Source organism: Mycteria americana, chromosome 1 (assembly GCF_035582795.1).
Source record: "Mycteria americana isolate JAX WOST 10 ecotype Jacksonville Zoo and Gardens chromosome 1, USCA_MyAme_1.0, whole genome shotgun sequence".
Taxonomy (NCBI): domain Eukaryota; kingdom Metazoa; phylum Chordata; class Aves; order Ciconiiformes; family Ciconiidae; genus Mycteria; species Mycteria americana.
Window position 1 is genome coordinate 73,496,160 of NC_134365.1, and position 23,393 is coordinate 73,519,552.

Genomic DNA, 23,393 nt, shown 5'->3' on the forward strand with positions numbered 1-23,393 from the left:
ACATTATAGTAGACATTGTACCGTGTCATTCTAGCTCTTAAAAAAATCATGAAATAGAGGCAATAAAGAAAGGGAACAGCATAGTAATTTTGATCTGTGCTTTTTGTTTCTATGACTGACTAGTATGACCACAAGAAAATCCTTTAACCTTTCCTGCTGCAGTAACAAGTCAAGCTTACATATATCTGTACCTGTCCTGAGCTTGATTTGGCTTAATAAATTTCTATAAAGAGGTTTGATCCGTTTATTTAAATGCAAGGCATGACTGAAGCAAAGTCTGCTCTGAATGTTATATTTTCTAGGGCTGAGATGAATGTTGACAGAACAAAAAAAAGGAGAAATACAGAAGGAACACTACACAATAGCCTGGGAAAATGTTCTGCACATTACCTGTATGCTTTAGCTTCCTTATTTTCCCCCAAGGAAAGAAAAGTAAGATGTAATGTCAAAAAGTAAGATATTTGGCCAATTTATTATAAAGGAAGAAAGCAAAATGCCTTACTGAAAAGTAGGACAATTCTACCAAAAGTAGGACAGCTTACTGCACGTTAAGTACCTTTGGATTATGCGTATTGTATCATGCTTACTTTACACACACAATTAGTTCCAGTGACTTCAAAGTGGGACTTCCCACATGAGCTAACTAAGAAAGATTTATGCCACATGATAAAGCTGTAGTACCATATCAAAAAGAGTCAGAATACACACCCATCAAGAAAAGAATCTGGAGAACAGCTATAACTGGTTGAGCTCATGTAAAAAACAAAAATGTCACTGGCACTTAGCCTAGAGATTAAATCAGATGAGAAAAACAGAGTAGATCAATGACCTTCTGGAGTAAGTTACACAGATTAAAATTCTAGACCTGAGCAGCTAAATTTAATCTCAGAATAACTGTGCAAAACCTGTGAAGTTTGTATGTCTTTAAGATAAGCATAAGGATGAGATCATTTCAGTTTTGGCAAAGGTGCAAAAGACACAGCACGATGGAGAAATTTTTTTCTTAAATGTATTTTTTTCTTAATGCATTAACGGATAAATGAATTTTTAGTGTTCCAATGGCATTTTGAGGATAGTATTTGCAGGAGCCCTTCTCCAGAAGCAATGGATCTGTAAGTATATCACATGCAGACTGATTATTTATATTCCAAAGGTAGGGTGTTTGAGCTGTTGGACTTTGCCCTCTCAGAGTGTGTGCATGGTCCAGGTAAATCCCTCCTGGCTAGACCTACAAAGGAGCCCAGCTCCGGAGGAGAGCCTAGAGCTTTGAGTTAGGCTACTTAGCTCCTTACACTGCACATGGGGAGTTAGTTCATACAGTACAGGATTCATAGGGACCAGTACCTTGAGAATAGGTATTGCATGACCTGGAAATAGAGGCTGCTAAGGGAAGGATACCTCTTGAGTCCCTTTTAATGTTGATAAGAAGGGTAAATAGAGAGCTCAGAGAGAAACAGAGTGGTTAAGTGAGAGGATTTGAAGGTTGGTAATAGCTACTTGATATAAAATGTTTGACCTGCTATCTTGAAGGTTACCACAGGCAGTGCAAAAACATCAGCCCTGCAATTGGTGCTCAAAGTATGTCTAAGTCCTATTTAGTTGCCAGAGCCCTTATTTGGATATAAGCCCTATGCTCTGGGTCCCAGATCCCCATCTATAAAATACTATAGTCAACAAAGCAATGCTATAGGTGATACATATATAGTGTTTTACACAGTATCAAGACCTGAGGGCAGTAATAGACCTTAATGAGTGGTGCAGTTGATATGCTTGAGGGAAAGGATGCCATCCAGAGGGACCTTGATAGGCTTGAGAAGTGAGCCAATGTGAACCTTATGAAATTCAACAAGGCCAAGTGCAAAGTCCTTCACCTGAGTCAGGGTGATCACTAGTATCAGTACAGACTGGGTCATGGATGGATTGAGAGCAGCCCTGCAGAGAAGGACTTGGGGATACCAGTAGATGAAAAATTAGATATGAGCCAGCAATGTGTGCTTGCAGTCCAAAAAGCCAATCCTATCCTGGGCTGCTCCATTCTTGTGAGACCCCACCTGGAGTACTGCATCCAGCTCTGGGGTCCCTAGCGCAAGAAAGACAGGGACCTGTTGGAGCGGGTCCAGAGGAGGTCCATGAAAATGATCAGAGGGCTGAAACGCCTCTCCTATGAAGAAAGGGTGGGAGAGTTGGGGTTGTTCAGCCTGATGAAGAGAAGCCTCTAGGGAGACCTTATTGCAGCCTTTCAATAGTTAAAGGGGGCTTATAAGAAAGATGGAGACTTTTTACCAGGGACTGTAGTGATAGGACAAGGGGGAATGGTTTTAAACTAAAAGAGAGTAGTCTTAGATTAGATTGAAGTAAGAAATTCGTTACGATGAGGGTGGTGAAACACTGGAACAGGTTGCCCAGAGAGGTGGTAGTTGCCCCATCCCTGGAAGTGTTCAAGGTCAGGTTGGACAGGGCTTTGAGCAACCTGATCTAGTGAAAGATGTCACTACTTGTAGCAGGGGGATGGACTATATGATCTTTAAAGTCCCTTTCCAACCTAAACCATTCTATGATCCTATGATAATGGCCCTGACCAGCCGCATCTGGGACCAACACCCTGCCCATGGTCCCAGAAGTCCTATTTCAGCTGGGGCTGTGCTATGTTGCAGGCATGCCTGGGCCTGACCCTGCCTCTTGCTGCTCTGATTTACTACTCAGCATTCCGTGGATGGACCCTGAGCCCACGATGCATACAGCCTGCCTTTGGCCCTGACTCTGGAGTGCACCTCAGACTTATGTGACAGCTATTTCTGTCTCTTGGGTGGACGCAAGACCTGACTCATTACCTTGCCTTGGCTGGGGCTGTTAATTGGACCTACCTGTGTCACTACCCTGGCCCTGTTGAACTGCATCCATTGGCATGGGTGGCCCTAGGCTTCCCTCTCATCCCTCCTCATGAAGCAACCCCATTCCTGCAGCTCCCTGATGTGTAGGCCTTTATGCAAGGGATCACCTGATCTATGTTGTATAAAAAACTGTCCAAGACTTCGGTTTTATCTCCACGAACTATCATTCTCTCTCATTCTCTGTAGAAAGGAAAGCTTAAAGCCTACTGACCTGCCTCTTTAGTAGAAGGACCCCTTCAAACACACCATTCTTATCTGTGTTTTCAGCAAACGCTTAATAAGTCTTTCTTAACACAGAAAACCTTGTGGGTGTTATGCATAACTTCAACTTAACGCTTAATATTATCAGTCTTGTATGTGCCAAGCAATAACATCAACCCTCACTCCTGTCCGTCTCCCCAAGGGAGACCTCCTGAGGCTTGAAGCAGACCTAGAAATCCAGCATATGAAGACTGCTTTTCTGACACAACTTCTCAACCCTTTTATCCCATTCCATTTAAAAATTAGCTTACACAGACATATCTGTGATTTTTTAGGAGGTATGCTGAAATATGAACTGACTGTGCAAAAAGTATGTGGAAGAGTGAAGGTGAGGGCACATTAGAATGCAGAAACTTAATATAACTCCAGTGCACTACTCCCTTCCTTCAAAATAAAAAGACGTATTTGCAAGCAGGGCCTGCTTCGCCTGTATGTCTGAACCAGTGATCTTCCAGTTTTGTTTGTGTACAGTCAAAATGATGCTTCTATTGGCAGGAAGAAAGAGCCAGTGCTCCTTTACAAGACTATCTATAGATATAATTTTAAAGGGGAAATTTCCCTCCATCTGTGTCAGAAACAAACGTCAGCATCCAAGGCACAGAAACCATGTTTTTCCTTGATTTAAATTTGAAAGACTTAATAAAATGAGTTAAGAGAGGCAGTGCTGTGAAAAGAAGTCTCAGAGCACGGAGGTGGGAGTCAGTAAGATCCAAAATGTAATTTCCATTTGAGAAGTGGTGTAGCCAGAAATTAGGTTTCCCTTAAAGTTTCTAAGAGATTAAAAGAAAAATGTGGGTTCTCTAGCAAAAAAAAAAAAAAAAGCTGTGTCCGACCCACAAAGTGTCAGTTGGGATTTAAGTAAAACAGAGCTTCAAACATCAGAACTACCATGGTTCTAAGCTAATGAAAGGATTTGCTGTGGCGAGAGCCAATGTCAGTTTAATGATGAAAATTGTAATCTTTAACATCACCTTATCTCTTCAAGGGATGAAGGCTGATCCCAGGTTCTCCGTTGACAGGGAAACATGAATAAGATGGCTCACCAACTGAAAATACCCATCTACAGATATCCCCAAAGACATTGAAATATGAAATGGCACCTCTTCACAATCTCCTGTGTGCTGAGTGAAACTATCTTTGTCTAACAGGTAGGAAAATGGGATAGACCATGTATTAAGTGCTGAGACTATAGAAAGAAGCTAAATCAGATTAATGTTTTCCAGGTACTGTGCTCAAGCTACACCCATCTGCACAAAAAAAAAAAAAAAATTGAACAATTATTTAAATCTTATAATATGTTCCAGCTATGCTATCTATTAATGACTGAGAATCTAAACATTTCAAAGTCTCCATAACAATTGCACAGACCTAGTGAACACATAGGTTACCTTTTGCAATGTGAAATTTGGTACTTTAAAGGGGTAGTGAATGGAAAGCCAGGTAATTTCTAAGTCTAATTCTTCATTATAGCTTTTTGTTAACTCAATAAAAAAGAGCCATTTAAAATTAGTTTAACAGTAGAAGATTAATATTAATTAATAATAAAATACTTATCATTATAAAATACTAATCATTAATAAAATACTGCTGAGCCCTAAACCCATCCATTTCATATACTATTTTACTATGTACCACTGTAATAATATAGATATTTTAAATGCTTGTTAAAAGAACAGTAACTGAACTGGGCCAGACTGCCTACCTGCAGCAGTGCTGTACTGAAGGGAGAAACGGTTGATGAGAGGCAAACCAGATGCAAAGAGAACTGGAGTTTGCATTAAAGCCAATGGGCAAAGTACATTTAGAAGCTCAACTGGAGGGATGACCAAGTGCCCTGAATGTACCAAAAAGTGCTGAGGGGATGCATTTACTGCCAAAAGCATTAGTCTGCGTGTAGGTCACACCAGAGCTTTATGGACTGCCCCGCTGTAAACAAAGAGCCCAGTTATCACCTGCTAACCCTCTCTGTTGAAAGTAGAAAGCCAGGAGAAAAAGTTGGGTGCACTTTGCCAAGTGTATCGTAACCCTCAAATTCTCCCTTTAATATAAAGAATCTGTCAAAGCTGTGAATTTTGACTAGTGTCTCAGGCCAGAGAGACTATTCTTTACATGTTTATAATTCCTAAGCTTTACAATGGAATATGTGAGACTTCTCAACTGGCTTAGATGAAATCAGAGGAGCAGCATTTTATTTCCTTTGGTTTGTTTTTTTTGGCTTTTTACATCTTTGTCTGAGTTCTTCATCTTGCATTCTTAATATTGCATTATTGTTCAATACAGCTAGAATGCTAAAGGCAGCTATAGAGAGATGCTACTTTGAAAACAGGCACAATGCTTTGTAATATGGAATTGCATGGCCCTCTAGAACTCCTAGTTGAATAAATCAAAAATTTTACTTTGAGGAAAGGATTGAGGGAGCTTAGGGGAAGTGAATGTTTTATTTTTGTTATGTAAACTGTTTTCTAAAAAAACAAAACTAGAAATTATCACAGGCTTTGAAGAATAAGTGGGAGAGTTGGAGTCTCTCCAGCAAAGAGGGAAACTTTTGTCAGCTATCAGGAGGACTAATCTTCTTCAAACGTTTGAGGAAATATGATCAAGAACAATTCTTTATTCTCCTTCCTGCCAGCCCTGTCTGTTTAGCTGGTGGGAAGGCTTCAAGGGGCTTTTCCCACACAATAGAGAAGACCTATTGGTCCAAATACTGTAATGCTCCAACAAAGTCAAAGTCGGCATAAATGTAATGCAACTTTCTTCTTGCCTAAATGCTGTGGCTTCCAAGACACTGGAGCAGCTTCGTTTAAAGATGAGGATTCCAACAACTCAGATAACATGCTTGTGATCTCTGAAGTGCTGTGATGATGCTGAAAATACTTTCACCAGAATTCAATTACAATAGGTAAATTGCTGGAGTTTCTTATGTAGATGTGATTTTTACTTATAATTCTTTAAAAAACTACATTTTGATTCTGCAACTTCTCATTTGAATATAACTAAAATTGCAAAATGCATGTATTATATAATGCCTAAATGCATCCTTCTGCAAGTGAAAGATTATTCACTATGCTATTTTATTTATTTAAATGAATTAATTCTAACCCTTATCCTATTACTTTCAAGTTGATTTCTATTCACAGCACCTCACTTTTGCAGTAAGTAACTTCCACTTCTTGTGATTTTTCAAATATGAATCTATTCATTATGTCTTGATTAGTTACTAGAGGATCCAGCTACAACTATTTAGTAAGGCATAATAAAAGACTCCATTTCTGAATCTGTGCAATTACATCAGTGCTACAGATGCCTTGAAATCATCTCTCATTTCAGTAGAGGTTATATAAATAAAGGTTTACTTAAAAATAAGGAGTGTTCTTCCTTGCCAGCCAAAATCTCCCATTCTCCAAATTATGCATGATATAAAGTATCATACATACATACAACATTTCTTCTGCTGAGCACAATGTATCTTATTATTAACGATATTCCCCTCTGAGTGATTCTTGCCCAACTGCATTGCATATTAAAACAGTAGATTTACTGCAGTGAGCAGAGATTTTGTTTTAAGGAGGTTAATGGTGTGAAGAAATTAAAGAACCATGGACTACAGCTCTAGTGAAGTTTTGGGCTACAGTTATTAAAATATTCACAGAAACAGGTAAATTTCTGCAAGCTGAAGAGAAGTGTCAAGTACATCTAAACAAATATTTAGGCTCAGACACGTCAGACTTTAAATCAAACAACATCTGATGAGGACTTTGTGACTTCGAAAGGCTACAGAATTTTTTTTTATTTTAATCTTTCCTCATTAGTTTGTCCCTTCTGACCTTTGTATGACGAGGATTTTCAGGGAAAAAAAACAGTTCATCATGCAATTGGTGAATGAAGAACTTCTAGCTGTCATTTCAGCAACCCCATCACCTGTTCAGACATTTTTAATTAGATTATTAAGCCATGTTTTCTGTACACACTCTAATGACCTTGACTGAAACCATCATCTGCACCCTAACTGAGAGGTCACTGAAGCCCTGAATGGGCACAATCATTCCTCTATAGCCTCTGGAAATATTTTTTTCAGCAAGTGCTCCCCACCACTACTATTATCTGCCTTTGTGGAAAGATTATGCAATGTACATATTGCATTTACTATGCCTTTGTTTGCCCTTTCATAATGCACAGCTCCTTTCTAAGCAGCTGCCAGTGTTTTTTCCACTTTTTATGTGTGGCCATCCACCTTGTAATTCTCTTCTTCCTTGATTTGGATCTCAAAGGGATTCCTTTCTGCAGATCATAGGAGAGGTTTGCATATGTCTAAGAATAAAAACCACTGCCAAACATGCAAATTGCAAACAGGTGTCAAGATGTCTTGCTCTTTCCCAGCGTAAAGGACAGGTTCCCAGCACAGTGAAGAAAGATCATTATACAGAAAAAAAGTGGGATCTGTTGACAGAAACTACAGTTTGAGTGCCATCAAACATACCTTATTCCCTTTCCCTCCCAGTCTCTTCTCTTTCACATGACTGCTGTTCAGGATTTCACTTTCAAATAAATATTTGGCACTTGTATCCAAAAAGACAAACAAATATGCAGAGAAAATTTTGCCTGAGTAAGTGAACACTTCTATTCAGAATTCTGTGGCTAGATGAATGGATAAGTGACAACAGTGATGAATAAATAGTGCCTGGGCCTGCCAAAACCCAGCATTAGAAAGTATAAACAAAGCAGTACTGAAAACAGACGGATTCATTTTAAGTTTTATCCCTTTTCAGTCAAGAGATGCTAATGAGGCAACTTCAGTTTGTACCATGACCCTGACACATTGTGTGCTAACACCAGCAAGGAGCTGGACTGACGTGGTGTCTGAGTGCCAGCACGCAGCTGCCTTTCCGCAGGACTAAGTAATTATTACCAAAACTACAAAAAAGCATGAATCTTCCTGCTGAATAATGACCGAAGTGAATTGCAATAGGCATCAGAGCTATGTAATTCCAGTAATTAGGTCTTTGTGAGTATTTGCACTGGATTCATTGCAGAAAGCTAAAACATGGGGATTTGATTGCTGGGGGGGAGAGGGGGAGGGTTGCTGAGATGAACTGAAATCTGGTGAGATTGTACAGGCATAGGAACTGCTCTATCAAATCAGACCCGTTGCCTGATTACTTTGATGATGGCCAAAACTCGGTGGGTATCAGAGGCAGGTGCAGTCTGTTCGGCAATTGGCAGCAATATGATATGGCAACTTTTTCCTGAGGAAATCATTCTTTTAACTGCTCCTCTTAGAATCCAAGTGACAACGGTTGTTATGAAAAATATAGGTTATAGGAGTTTCAACTTCCAACTGGTTAAACCAAATCTTAAATGTAATGAAGTTATGCTTGAAATAAAACTCCAGATTTGAAAATTATGTATATTTGGGAAGCTCTGGTCCAAATTCCCAAAATATAATAATGTGTCTGGACAAAAAAGCCAAGTCTTGTCTGGACGTGTGGATTTGGATACTGTTTCTAGAAGCAAATTGTAAGAGAAATACCATCTCCCAGTGACAATCACTTATTTTTAAAGTTCACAGGGGAACTTTCTAGCAGTGGGTCTCAACTTTCCTGTGGTCTAATCCCCCTCAGAGACTGCTGCTGCCTGCTGCTCTTCTTCTGCCTCTTCTCTCCTCCCTGTGCTGCATCTCTCCAGCTCTGTCTCCTTCTCCCCTGTGCCTTTGATACTGTTTCCTTCTGGAAGGAGAGTTGTTCACCTGTTTTGCTCTACAGCTTTCTCCTTGCGTCGCTGATGGCTCCAACAAAATTATTTGTATTTTTTAAAAAATTGTATTATATAGAAGTGATGTATCCAGCCTGTGCTGCTAACAGATTAAATACCTTCTGATAGAGCTATGTAAAGTCACTTTTCACACATATTTTCCTTCCAGGCATTGTGAAAACTACTTCTCGCCTTTGTTCCTGTTCTGGGAAGCTCACGTGTGACCTGCATATAATTATGGCCTTCACAGCCAGTACTGGTGGGATCTGTGTCGGGACACCTGCGAGCTGGAATGTGTCTCACCTGTTGAAATAAGTATTTTATAGCTACATGAAAGGTTATGGAAATGTATAGCTGTAGAGAGTAAGATTATTTTAAAGAGAAGCCAAGAAAAACCAAGCTTGTGACTTCTCAGCCAGCAGGGAAATCAAATCGTAAAACAAAAGTGTTTGAAAACAAAACCCATGACACTCCCTGCTTTGTCTTCCACTTTTCGTGTGATATAGCTCACCTTCAATACACTCAGTTATCTTACAACGGTTGTTGTAAAGTAAGACATTCCTCTCTATACATATATTTGAAGTATAGTTTCCCTACGATAATTTTGTAGTACTGTTACTGTGATTGCTAAATGGAGAACTGACCCTAATTCTTTGACTGCACTAGAGCAAAAGGCCTAATGGCTTTTGTGTGCTTAGATATATTTGTGGAAAGAAGTTTAATAACATAATAATGTTGCTGCCTTCTGCTGTCATTTCTTAGGTTATCTACCATCTAGTTGATTGGACCAAATTCCTGAAAGAGACCTGGTATTCTAGATCATTTCCTAACCAAATACGGTCATGTTACTGATGTAATTTTCTTTATCCTACGGGGGGGAAACATGTTTATTATTGTTCATTCCATAGAGATTTTGAAATCAAAATCATATCACAGTCCCATTTCCCATCCTTCCCTATTCTTGATTCACTTTTGTGTAGTCACTTGGAGAATGCCATCATGCTTGTACTTTCTTACCAAGGAAATTGTGTTATCAAATATATATAATTTGTTGACCAACAGTGGGGGCTTCATGAGATTGCAAAAGAGTCATATACCATATTCATCACCACATCCGGTAAGTTTTCTTGATTGTTGTTGCAATTTTGTTGAGTTAGGTGGCCCAACGGTTTTCCATCAGTAAGAAGATGATAATAGTTATGTAAGGAGAGCAATTACTAAGTTTCCTGGGGATGGTCCAACCACAGGGAATATTCCTAATTTAAAGAAGCAATAACTGCCAGTATATTTTTTTTTTCTTAAACCTTTCTAACTTTGGCTATCAAATGCAATAATAAATTGTATTCCCTGTTGTTCTTGTTCAGGGACTGTGCCTAATCCTGGAATTACTGACATCTGTATATCATTTCAATGGTAAATTACAGCTGGGATATGCTAACCCCAAAGTGTGAATAAGAACTGTTTCTAAATGACTGGAAGCTTCTTGGTACTTTATAGTTGATTTATAGTAATTAGCTTAGTCTTCATTCTCTTTTGATAGTTTGTGTAAAATTTGTGCTATTTTCTTAGCACCAGAGCTGATTGTTTTCTCATCAGAAGAATGGTCTTTCTGGTGAAAATTAGATTTCAGCTAAACCTCATTTTATGTTAATTGCCTTCCCTCATCGACAACTTCCTCTCTTTCTCCCCTCCCCCCAGTATTAGCAGAGGAATGATGGAAACCTGGAATAACAATTTTTCATTAACATTTCCATGGGGAAGATGTAATTTCCTGACCCACTCCAAAATAATTTAAATTTCAAAACTCTTTTAGCTACTAATTTGACCAAAAAGGTAATAAATAATATGAATATATTAATGGCTAAAATTTATTATCTCATTTTAGATATCTTCTGCCCAATTCTCTAATAATGCAGTCTGTGATTGCCTAACAAGAGACTAAGCACAAGAAATACAAGAGTGTAGCTCGGTGCAAAATTTTTGCTACTTATCTCTATTGACAGTAAATAAGATTAGAGTCGTTTTTTCTACATCCGTTAAAAGCTACTCTCCTTGAAAACAATAATGAATAATGACTTCGTCATTTGGAGGACAGTGGGAAACCTGTAAAGAAGTTAGAAATTGACTTTATTTCTCAAAACAGATGACTTTTGGAAAAGGAAAAGTAAAATTAGAGCTTTATTTAGACAAGGGCTAACATTTGAAATAGTAATCTAATATTTACACGCAGCAGTGAATTTGGCCTTTGACTGCCATATTTTGTATTGTTCTGTTGGTTTGTTTGACAGTAATTGTAGGATAGCTTTGTCCACCATTGGAGACGTGTTTTCATAATTCTGTGCTGCTAACTGGGAGCAGGATGAAAAAACTGGGCCACAGGGCAGATTAATGAGACTTTCATTGGCTTCATTAAGAATATCACAGGCCTATTTGAGAAACCCTAATGAAATTCAGGAGAACTTTTCCAAACCGTCTTCCTCCTTGGAGATGTTTAAATTCTGGAAGTTTGGAAAGCTTCTGAAACTTCTCAACAAATGGTATTTTGTAAGTGTGAACTAGAATCTGAGGAATAACAGAAGAAATAGAAACTAGAAGCTATTTTTAGAAGATGATCCTTATTGTATCTTTATACATAAAGGATATGATTCTATACGTGTAGACATGGTGCTTAGGGACATGTTTAGTGGTGGACTTGGCAGTGTTAGGTTTACGATTGGACTCAATGATCTTTAAAGGTCTTTTCCAACCTAAACGATTCTATGATTCTATAAAATAAGTCTCTCTGAAATATGTAGGATGTATTTCCATAAAGTGCTGGGACATTATACAGATAATAGCTAGCTCCACCTCCAGTGGTTTAAGATTATATTATACATGGGTCAAAAAAAAAAGTTTCTTCTTATGCCACTTATTCTATTCTATATGTTCTCCTTTAACGACCTTTAACTGTTTATTAGTGTTTTTCAATAAAGTATGTTGCAAGACACAGCTTCAAATAGCCTTTGACTCCTAACTGAAAAATCTGTACCCTCTCTACAGAGAGTAGCAGAAACAATGTTCTAAAAATGGGAATTATTCTTATTATTTCACTAAATGTATGTAAATGTCGTTCACAGTTCCTCTTTCCCTTTGTTCAGTTCTTTTCTTGAGTTTTTTTTCCTATATTTCCTAGTATTCTTTTATAAGGTCCCAATTATATGTAACACTTCAGAATATGTGTCAGTTTAAGGACACTAGTAATGCTGTCTCTGCCCAGAAAAATCAATTTTGCATGTGCTTAATTCTCATATTAACTACATATTTTCTTATTCTGTACATGCCTGTCTAGAAGAGAGAAGACTTAAGTAAATTCAGTAGGCCTGAGCACTTTGGTGGAGTCTTGATTTTATCATAGATCTCTATCTACATTATAATTGTATTTTATCTTTCTAAAACATACCAGAAAAAACTCTACCACTTTCCTAGCTCTGGTAATTATTCTGTGCCTATTTGCTTTTAATTTCAACTTTTCTTCACTTTCTGGGAATAATCACAAATACCATAATTTTACAAGATTTTATAATTAAGAGAGTCCCGTCTATATTGTAAGCTTAAACATTAATGGTAAACTGTTTCAAAATCAACTTCTGATTGTTTCTAGGAAGATCCCTTAGTGCCATATGGAGTTCTTATGAACGGTGGGCATGGGAAAAGAGTTTAATTAAAATATTCTTTCTTAATCTGAGAGATGAACCTCAGAATGGTCTTTGAGAACTTCCCAGAAATTAAATTTTCATAGTCAGGATTCAGCTTGGATTTCGCCTTAAAGGAATCATTAAAGAAACTAGTGAATTTAAAATGGATATCAAGTGACACAGAGTTTGATAACTTAACAGGATAATTCTGTTCTAATTTAGAAGAAAACAACAGTCCAACTTCTTCATCTTCTTGAAGCAGCAATAAAATTCTAAATCTGTTCACTAAATCACAATCCTCCAAATACTCAGAAACTTTAATGAAAGTTATGCTAAACAATAAGTCAAACAAATAGCACCTACTGTGAAAGCAAGCCTTAATAATGTGCCCTTAATAATGTGAAAGATACGGTATAGCCAAACCCGATCACACAAGTCATAAATTCATTAGCTCGTTCATCCTAAAAAAGCTGGGTTTAAAATCAGAAATACAGATAATGCAAACCATCAGTTTGTTTTCTGAAAGTCTAAATATCCTTGCCACTCCATTTTCACTGAGGGCCCAGTTTACACTTACCAAAATTGTAGCTGGAATGATTCCAGCTGTATAATTCCATATATAATCTACCAAGGCATATATTTACATGTATATATGTGTGTATATACATACATACATCTATGTTTATATAGGTACGTAAATATTTTTATCTTGATCCAGTCAAGTATGCAGTTCAGTAAGCCTGCCCATATGCAGAAGTTCTGTACATGTATTTGCAAGACAGGGAACTAAATATTGAAAGAATATGTTAAAAATTGAATGGCCTATATGATTTTTGTTTTATGCTAGATTGGATTTTGGCCAGTATCTGAAAAAGCATCTGTTTTATATAAAATATTAAGAGGCAAAATGGCAACAGTGGCCATATGTCTGAAAAGCTTTTTTTATTTCAAGTAGCCAGGAGCAATATCTTCCCTCCCTCTCCTCCCCATCATTTCATTTTCAAAACTAGTTCTAAAAATAATTAGTGTCAATGTCCAAAGTGTTATAATGTGAAGATACGGTTTTATATTGCTATTGTGTGTAAGCTCACTTCTATTATTACCATTACCATGAATTTGTATGTGTATATTTTTTGTCAGTTACTTATCAAATATGAAAAGTAAATAATGCTACAATATTGTATTTAAATGTCAATATATTTCTGTTATTCATTATCAGCATGATAATGCTAATAAAGAATGATAACAGCAGGTTTTAAAAGTAGACAGATCATATACGATTTGGTGCTGCAGTCTGTATCAGCTTGATGAAGGCAAGGTGCAGCACTCTTTTTTTTAAAGTAATTATTCTGCTAATTAATGTATTTTCCCTGAATAAGGCAATTCTTCCTCTGTGTCAAGCATTTTCAGAATCATAACTCTTATCTTAATTTGGGGAAAAGAAATTTAGACACCGGATGAAAATTCCTTTCCCTTTCTTTAATAAAGTAAGGTTTATAAGTAGCCTGACAAAATAATCTGTTGGGGATGTATGCTCCAAATATTGTGCTTAGAAACCTTTTCTTCATGAAAAGTGCAAGACAAATGGATGATTTTATTCAGCTATAATTTTGTTATCTAAAGGTTTGTCTGAAAGAGAGTAATTGACTTCATATCTTCAGTTGATTTATCTTAACTTTGAATACTCCTTTGCAGACGTAGCCCAAGAGCAGAAATTTGTATGGAACAAGTAACTGTACTTGTGACCACGTATGTACGATGCAGCAATGTCTTGTTTTTCTGTTGTGTTATTACAGTCTAGCATCATAAGGAAACTCAGAAATATTTCATGATGTGCTGTGATGTAAGAACTATTTTTATATCCTGAATGGATTTTAATGTCTTTGGAAGAAAAGTGCTCGCTCTCTCACGTACACACACATTCTGTATGTTATCAGAATAAGATAGGAAAACATATTCAAATCCTTCTGAATATTTAATGAAGATGTGTTACTGACAATTCAAAAAAGCAAAATAGGCTACATAGGACTATTATACCATCCTTCTCCATCCGGATCGGTATTTCAACTTACAAGTGGACTTGTTCTCTAAATTCTTTCAGATAGGCTTTCTTCTTTTGAAGTGGGCTGATCATGACTTTGTTAATGTTGGCATTAAACACATGGCTGGGGGTTTTTTTAATCTTAAAAGGCAACTTTCACTCTGACAGTAAATTCCAGTTTGGTGGTTTAGTGAGGGTAAATTCTTCCAGCAGCCAAGACAGAGCTGGTTGGGGTTTTTTTTTGTTTTGGTTGTTTGGGGATTTTTGGTTTTTGGGTTTTTTTTCTTTGGTAGTGATACTTCAGTATTTTCTGAAAGTAGTGTTGCTTTGGAGCCTTGAATATTTGTTCATTGTCATTTTCACAGAGTTTTCTTTTTTGCTTTTGCATTTGAAAGAAAATAAAGACCTTGGATACCATCATAGCTGTAACTTGTCTTCAGGAATATCTATATTTCAGTCCTTAATGACGATACCCAAGAAGCATTGGCTGGGAACCTATATGGGTGTGTCCTCATCAGTATACTCCATCACGTGAATACTAAGATTTTCTTTTTTTCTCTTTTTTTTTTTTTTTTTGGGGGGGGAGGTGTTGTTTGTTTATTTGGTGTGGGTCCCCCCCCCCTTTTTTTCACTTCCTGGGACTTCAGCTTAAGTTGATGAAGCGTTGTAAATCCCACTTTGTGTTTTAAGGCACTAAGCCAGAAAAATAATTTTAATAAGATGAACCAAGCCTGTAAGAAAGAGAGAAGGAAATAGAAAACAAAAGACCCTTGAGAAGTTCTGCACTTTCTCTCCTGATGCTGGCATCAGCCATGGAGGTACTGTTAGAGCACCATAAAGCACTCTCTGAGGTAGAACTCATTCTGGCTTTTTTAATTAAAAACCTTTTGACTCCATATTTATTTCTTTTTTCTTACAACAATAATCATCCATTCTATTACCTTTATCTTTCCAAAATTTATATTCTGAAGAACAGAGTGAAGGCATTAGCATATATTCTATCAAAAACCAAAGCCTATGTAACTGGGCTGAAAGTCCTTCTTTGAAAGAAGTTAATTTCTCTGGATGTTTAAAATTACAGACAGGTGCTCATCATAAAGGAAGGCAGCAGTCTCTCTCTCATGAAAGGTAATGAGACTTAGATGGCAGATGGCATCTTAGACATTTGTACATCTTCTTGGCTGAATCTCCTTCAGAAAAAGTAGTAGTGATGGGATTGTTCCTGCCCTTAGAGCCCCTCTTGAGGCAAGCATAATTTTTAGCCTTGCTTTCAGAAACTGTACTGCAAGAGCAGCCTGCCATAACTCCTGTGGGCTCTGCTCCATTACAGTTTTATCCGATATCATCTATCAGCTAAAATAACATGGGCCACAACAGCTTCAAGTAGAGAGGGGAGGAAGAGGGAAATGGCAATTTGAAATACAAATTGTAGCCTAGCTTTCTGCTAGTTTTTGTTAACCGAGCCAAGCTCAGCATTGTAGGCTTTCTCTACAGGAAAGGGGGGAGAGAGTTCCCCTAAAGGGCCATTCAGAGCAGGAGTCTGATCTAGTCACTAAATTGCTGCTTAGAGGAACCTTTGTCTCCCCCTCCCCAAGCTTGTTGGAGGATTCGCAGGAGATTAATCTCACCAGGATAACGTTATCCTTTGTGAATATCTCATGACATGTCATCAATGAGATGCAGTCTTGCTGTTCATGACACAGGACGCTTCAAAGCTGCATAAGGCTCCGCACGTCACCCTTAGTTCACGACCCGCTGTCTGACCGCGTTTGTGTGACGGTAGACCTGTACAGTAACATGCTGCGTCTGTGTTTTATGAATGTTCCAAATCTGGGTTTAACAATATTTGCTCGGGCACTGAGAAAGTCTGGGAATTTGATCTTGGCATGCGCTTGGAGCCAAAAATATAGAGCAGCAAATGGGCATATGAAAGACCTGGCCGAAATTCATCCCTGTTATCCCAAATGTCACTCTGAATATTCTCAGAGACTTTTAGACTCCCAACAGACTCAGTCGTGCCAGTGAATCTGAATGTAATGTGCTGGACCTGTCAGAAGCAAGTCTCAGTCAGCATATTAATTCACTAGCTTTACAAATGTTATTCTTTAAAAGATTTTTGTCTTTGTATTATAGATTTTTGTGATTTAAACTTTGAATTTAACACCTACTGCAATATCTATCTTAACAGCCTGTGTCCCATTACACATACCTGCAAATATGCTTAGGAATGCAAATAAATTACTGTTACTGGAGGGATATTTTAACTACCATCATTCAGTAAAACATATTCACTAAGTGGGAAACAGTGTCTAATTTCTCAACGCTCTAGCAAAGCCTCCTCAGTTGTTCTGTAAAATAATAGAACAATGATATCTAGAGTATGGGTGTATGCTTACATTTTGTTTGCTCAAGTACCACATTGCACTTAAGCTGGCCTTCAATCCACAGTAATCTCTTCAAAGTTTTCCTTTGTACATTATGCTCAAAATAAAGGCAATGATACATGGTAGCAGATGCCAAGTTCAGCTTGCTAAGCCATACCTACTGTGACTAGTTAATAGCTTCCTGAGCCATTACTGCTGCATGTTTCTTGCTTTGCAGGTAACTATTCTGTCACTTTTGAGATTGAAATATCTATTTTTTTTTTCTTTATTAATTGTGTTTAGATCAGTGTCAGCTGTGTATGAAACTTATTAAGATTTCATTATGAATTTGAAATGGCCCAGATTCATTTAAGAGATTGTCTTAAAACATCTCTGATAGACTTAGGCAATTTTTGATTATGCTTCAGACCCAGCTGCTGACTACAGGATGAAAAAAAAAACACCTCACAATTCACAGTTTTGTTTGGCTTTAGGCTTAAATCCAGTGCATGGACAGGAAGGGCTGAACTCTCCACTCTGAGATTGACTCATCTCTTTTGGACATGTAGAATACTGGAGTGCAGTTATTTTTAGCAATATCACTGAAAATGTTACTTTCCTCCTACATGAGGTCTTGTTTTAAATAATAAGATCTTCTGTAATTATTGTGGTATTATTGTATTGCTAAAATACTCTATTCAAATATGAAGACATTGCCGTAAGTCCTCTAGGAGGAATACAGAATCATGCTACCATCATAAAGACGTCACAGTCTAAAGCAACTAAATGCAGAGAAAAGGAAAAAGGGGAACTAAAATGCCTACGTTTTGTTTCAGTGTAAGCCCAGATATTCTTTATGGAATCAACCTTTGTTGAGCAACTTCACAGTTGTTTCACTTTGCCTCAGAGCAACCTGAATTTGATTCAATGTATAATTGTGTAAAGCAGATTTCTTTTAAAAATAAATTGTGTCAAATTTATTCTTTGACTCAAACAAAATGCAACCTGATTTTTTTTCTTAAGTAATAGATAAAACATTATTTTTCCACGATATATTTCATTTTCACTTTCTAAAAAGATATACTATGTGAAAAATTCCACAAGCTCTAGTAGCATTGATGTTCTTGTGTCTTGCACCAGCACAGTTATGTTCAAAAAGTATGAAAGTTTACAATGTGCTTTGTTTTCTTTCTAGGACCTGTTTCCTTCTCAGAAAGAATTTTTATTTGTAAAATCTGGGAGGCAGAAGCAAGGTGTGTCTTTTAGGTTTTGAGATGTACAGGTTCTTGACAAGTTGCATTGCTATATTTTAGTTAATAGAAAGATTAATGACTAGCTGGAGGAAAATAAGATGCAAAGATGAATGCTTAAGCTCTAAGTATATTAGTAAACACATTGTGAGTGAACACTCGACACTTTTAAAAATTAAATAAAATTTTATGATCTGCATTTCAGATGTCTGGAATAGATCCATAGCCAGTGCCCAGCTTGGGTACTTGGTCTAGATGCTGAAGCTATAGAGCTAAGAAACTGCCTGAAATGTCTTCATGTACTTGCATTATGGTTATGGAAAGGAGAAGAAATTTGTGGACTAGTGGGTCGTCTAGTCTCAGCCTTCTGATGTTTGCTGCATTGCCCTTGTGTAGATCTTCTATACATTTGCCCAGCATTGAGTTAAGTCTGATTGTTCAAAATATATGACTCTAGATTTTTCTATTGTACATGGTTTTGAAAATGCACGTAAGTTGTCGAATAGACTGCATTTCACCCAGATTTAATTTAAAGTAGCAATCTTTAAATGCTGCTGTGAATGGGATTTATACAGCAGTGATAACTTAAACTTACAGTCCCCCTCAGACTGAACATTCTCAACATATTTTACAAACTCAAACTATAAATGGAGAAAATAGAAGTGAAAAAATAAAGTTACAAAGAATACCATACCAATGCAGACATTAGTTATACAGCATTTAACTGCTGTGACATGGGAATTTATACTTCATAACCAATCAAAAAGACTTACAAGAGTTTTAAAACCAGCAAATGGTCAGACATTGACTATAGCTTTACCAGAAAATGACTTTTCTATCAAAGGAATATCTAACACAACAAAAGAAAACCCACCTATTCTCCACTAGTAATATTAACAATATTAATATTATTTAGTAAAGACAGAAATTAACTAAATCACTGGAATATTTTGCAAGGAATAAACCATGCATCATCCATGTGATGGCCACCAAACATTGGTGAGCAAACCAATGTCTTATTTAGTGATTTTATTTTGCACTGTATTTATGAATGAGGAATTGTTCTTTGTTTTAAGCTCTAATTCTCCTGTTTTAGTCCCCTGCTAGTGTATCTTCCCTTTGAGGGAACCACACATTCTATATTAATCCCTTTTGTGTCTCTCTCCAACTTGAATTACCTAATATGATGATGGATTTCTGCCTTCTCTGGTTCACCTCTGCACATTCAGTACTCTAAAAGCCATTCAAGTTCCTCCCTTCTAGATTAGCAAGATGAGTAGCGCTTTCCTGAATTTGTAGGATGAGTGGGAATGGCTTGACTCCAAAATTCACTTGGGCATGAAGGTTCATTTAGCCAGCAATGAACTGAAATGTGGGTGGAGCTCCTTCTGATGTTGTTCTAAACCCAAGAAAAATACTACAGAAATTGAAAACAATTATTAAGGAAAAAAAAAAACCCTCACTCTCTTAGGGTGAGATATTGCTAATTAGAGGAGGTGCAACTAAAATTTTAGAAATGTTGTGGAAGAGTCAAAGTTGATTAAAACCCTTTGTGAAACTTCACAGATCTGGCTCAGGTTCTGAGTTTGTAGCACTCCAGGCTCTGGTTCACTTGATTCTGGGTACTTTCCACACAGCACTGAGTATGTTCAGCAGCTTCCAAATTTAATAGGAATTTTTAAATAATGTAACAGACTAAATCCCAAATTTGGGCCTGTCATTTTGCATTGAGTTTAGTTACATACTGAAATCTGCAGTCTGCAAAAAACCATCATGCAGTCCATTGGATGTAAGCATTTCTCCTGCTGGCTGGGTGAGCATGGGAGCATTGCTGCTGCCCTGCCTGCCTGCCTGCCTGCTGCTGCCATCGCTTCTGCCCCACCAGGCTGCTACATAGGCACAGGAGTCGCAGTTACAACCCAACTCCCGTCTTCAGTTACTGTATGAGAACTTCAGCAGGACAACTAATCTACTCCACAAACAGGCACCAGGTAGGAGATAAGACATGTTACTTCTTCTAATTAACTGTTCGCAACGTTCGTTGTTCAGAAATGGGAAATTATCCAAGTCCTGGGCTCTTGAGAACCAGCTACCAGTGAAGTAAAACTGTCTACCTGCAAGACTATGTGTGTGCAATTGAAACAAAGAAGATCAAACTAAGTAGTGCCAGTTATCTATGTCTTATTGAGAACTTCTATAGAGGTGATGAACTTAAAATATAGCAAGCTTAAGGAAGGATATCTACATAATTTTCAGATTTTTAAGTAAGGTTAGAATATCTCCTAAATTTTTTCAAAAATGATTATTCAAGCAGTGCTAATTAATGAAGCACGATCCTGAGGGAAAGGACTTTAGTCCATGGTGCATCTTTGATGTTCCTTTATTTCACAGAAGCTTTCTCTTAATCAATCATTGAGGTTTTTTTCCCCCTTAATCCTGAGGTAAAGAAATGGCCTTCGTTGGTCTTTTCCACCTCCCTGGAATGTTTGATTTTGCTCTTTTTTACTTAAGAAAACAACAACAAAGAAAGAAGTCTCAAAAAAAACTACCCACCACAACTACTCACAACAGTACTGACAGATACCCTTTTGTTCATTTGGTTAAATTAAGCCTGTAAACAATGAAAACCAAGGTGTTTAAGGGATTGCCTCTCTCATTGACATCTTTGTGTGCCTTCAGCTGCCCTTCTGGGCATCGCAGCCTTTCTAGAGGATCTGCAGTTCAGCTGTTGCCCACAGCAGCTGCCCTCAGTAAATGGCTCAAGTTCTGCAAAGTGGCTCATCAACCTCCTCCTTGAGCAGAGGAAGAATCTGGTAGAGACACAAGTGACATGAGCTTGTAAGGCCATCCTCTAAGCCTTCCTTCAAATGTGTGGAGTGGGGGACATGTCTGAGAAGTGAAGGGATATATGGATAGGGATGTGGTGTTGTGGAGACTCTAGACACGGCTCCAGCATCAGCTATTCCACAGGCAAGATCCAAGAGGTTGTCCAAATTGGGATAGAAGGGTCTTTCTCCACCCAAAGGCTGCATAGTTACATGTCACAGGACTTGTACTGTGATCGCTTGGTGATGTTTCATCAGTGGAGAAGAGAAAATAAAGTCCTTGTCTTTCACATTAGAGTGAAAAAGCGTGAACTCTGTCAGAACACAGAACACCAACCAGACATTAGCTTCATAACAGTGTCATTTCTGTGCCTGTCACTGCTGCGTCATCTGCGCATTTTCATTCATTCTGAGTGTTTGTTATTTTAGTCTTAAATGCCTCTCTGCAATTCAGTTAGGATATTTCTGTTTTCAGTAATACTTTTGCCATAATGCTTTCCACCCTCCTTCAGACCTCTCTGAAATCAAGCTCTGCAGTCCACTGACATGTTGACAGTTTTGCATGAATTAATGAAAAAGGAGTTAGAAGTGGCTGACAAAGATTTATTTATTATTATTAAAATGACTGTGTACCCAAGTTGCTCTTCTGAAAAGAAAATTAAGAGAAGAAGGAACTGAAAAAAAGTGTTTTAAATGTATGATTTAGAATATACTCTGTTCCTCAATCTACAATATGTAATTTTAAGAATCAAGGCTGCTGTGTTGAGGTGGAAATTCTTGCTCTAAATTGTAAGCAGGACTGCCTTACTGGTATTGCTTAATATGCTGAGAAGAAGTGAAAATGGACGTTTCCAACACTGGGAAAAACGTAAGTCCTATGTTGGTCATCTAATAGATAGGGACTAACTTTTATTTAGTTCCTTTTGCTTAAAAAGAAAGATATGAATCGTCTTGGTAACAAAACACAAAGACACAAGACATAAACATACCTGCTGAGTATGTTCTTATATACTACTGACAAAAAGCTAAAATGCGTAAGTCTAAGTGACCCAAGCACAGAAGTGACACCAAATCTCTCTGAAGCAATGCACTATGGAAGGCGTTAAGTTAGTATATCATATAAGGCTTGTACTCCCTTCATTTGCATGCGCTCCTATTTCACAACCATATTTCCTTTAACACTTCAGCCTTCCCTGTACATTCTGTATTTGGCTTTGCACTCGCCTGGTCTGTGGTAATAACCCCAGGCAAAGAGCACAATGGCGGCCGGCTGCCAGCAGCAGAGGCCTGGCGCTGACTAGGCAAGGATTTGCGTGGCACATGCCAGCTCAAACACGGACACTTCCTTTTTCTTTTTCCTGCCTTTAGAGGCCAGCCAACCAAAGATGAAATTTCTCCATTCCTGGAACATCTGGCTTAGACTCTCAATGCTCATAATTATCCTCCCGTTCCCAGCTCTCTGCAGGTGCAGGAAAGTGCAGGGCAGGTTCTCCGAGAACACAGCTCTACAGTGGATAAGTTCATCTATAAATCTTCAGCAAATGCGTGCCATATGATTTAACATACATTCATATTTTTATATTTTAGGTTGAGAAAGGGTCTCACTGATAAAATGCCAGTTGGAATAATATTACATTATAAGGTTATGAAACCTAGGGCAAAATCTCCAACTCTTAGTAAATATAGGGCTTTGTATTGCAATCAAAATCTGCATGTCAGCATCTTACACTGCCATATCACTTATGCCTTTACTGTCTACCTCTCTATCGCTCATTCACTTTTTATCCCTTCTCTCAACATAGGCTTTCGCTTCCCAGGCACTTGTTTACGTTCATCCACCGCTCCTCCTTTGCCAATCGACCACTTGCTGTCCTCACTTGCACAGTAACCCCAGGAAAATCTTCCCTTCCCTGGCAGCCAGATGCTGTTGTAGTCCACGTTGGCTCTTAGAGGGGCTCTGACCTGTGAATGTCGTCGGAGCCGTGACCTGTTCCTTGTTCGGCTCAGCACGGCTTGCCTAAACAGATGGTGAGTAATGGCATGCAACGCCTACTTATCTTTCTGTGCCTCTCTCCATATGGTTCCTGTATTAGACCTGGAAACAAATTGAAGGAGTTAGTGTGACTAGGAAATGAATTGCATTAAGCTGCACAAAGTTGCTGTTAAAAATTCTTGTGTTCTTGTACTGATATGAATGGCTGTGTGAGTCAGTTCAGATTTGAGATGGGAATATGCAGTTCCCTTGATTTTATTTGGGTTAAACCCACCTGTACCATGCCTAAATCTTACTCTGCGGTGTGTGAGCCTGCAAGCCACTTGAGCATACATGTGAGTTTCTCA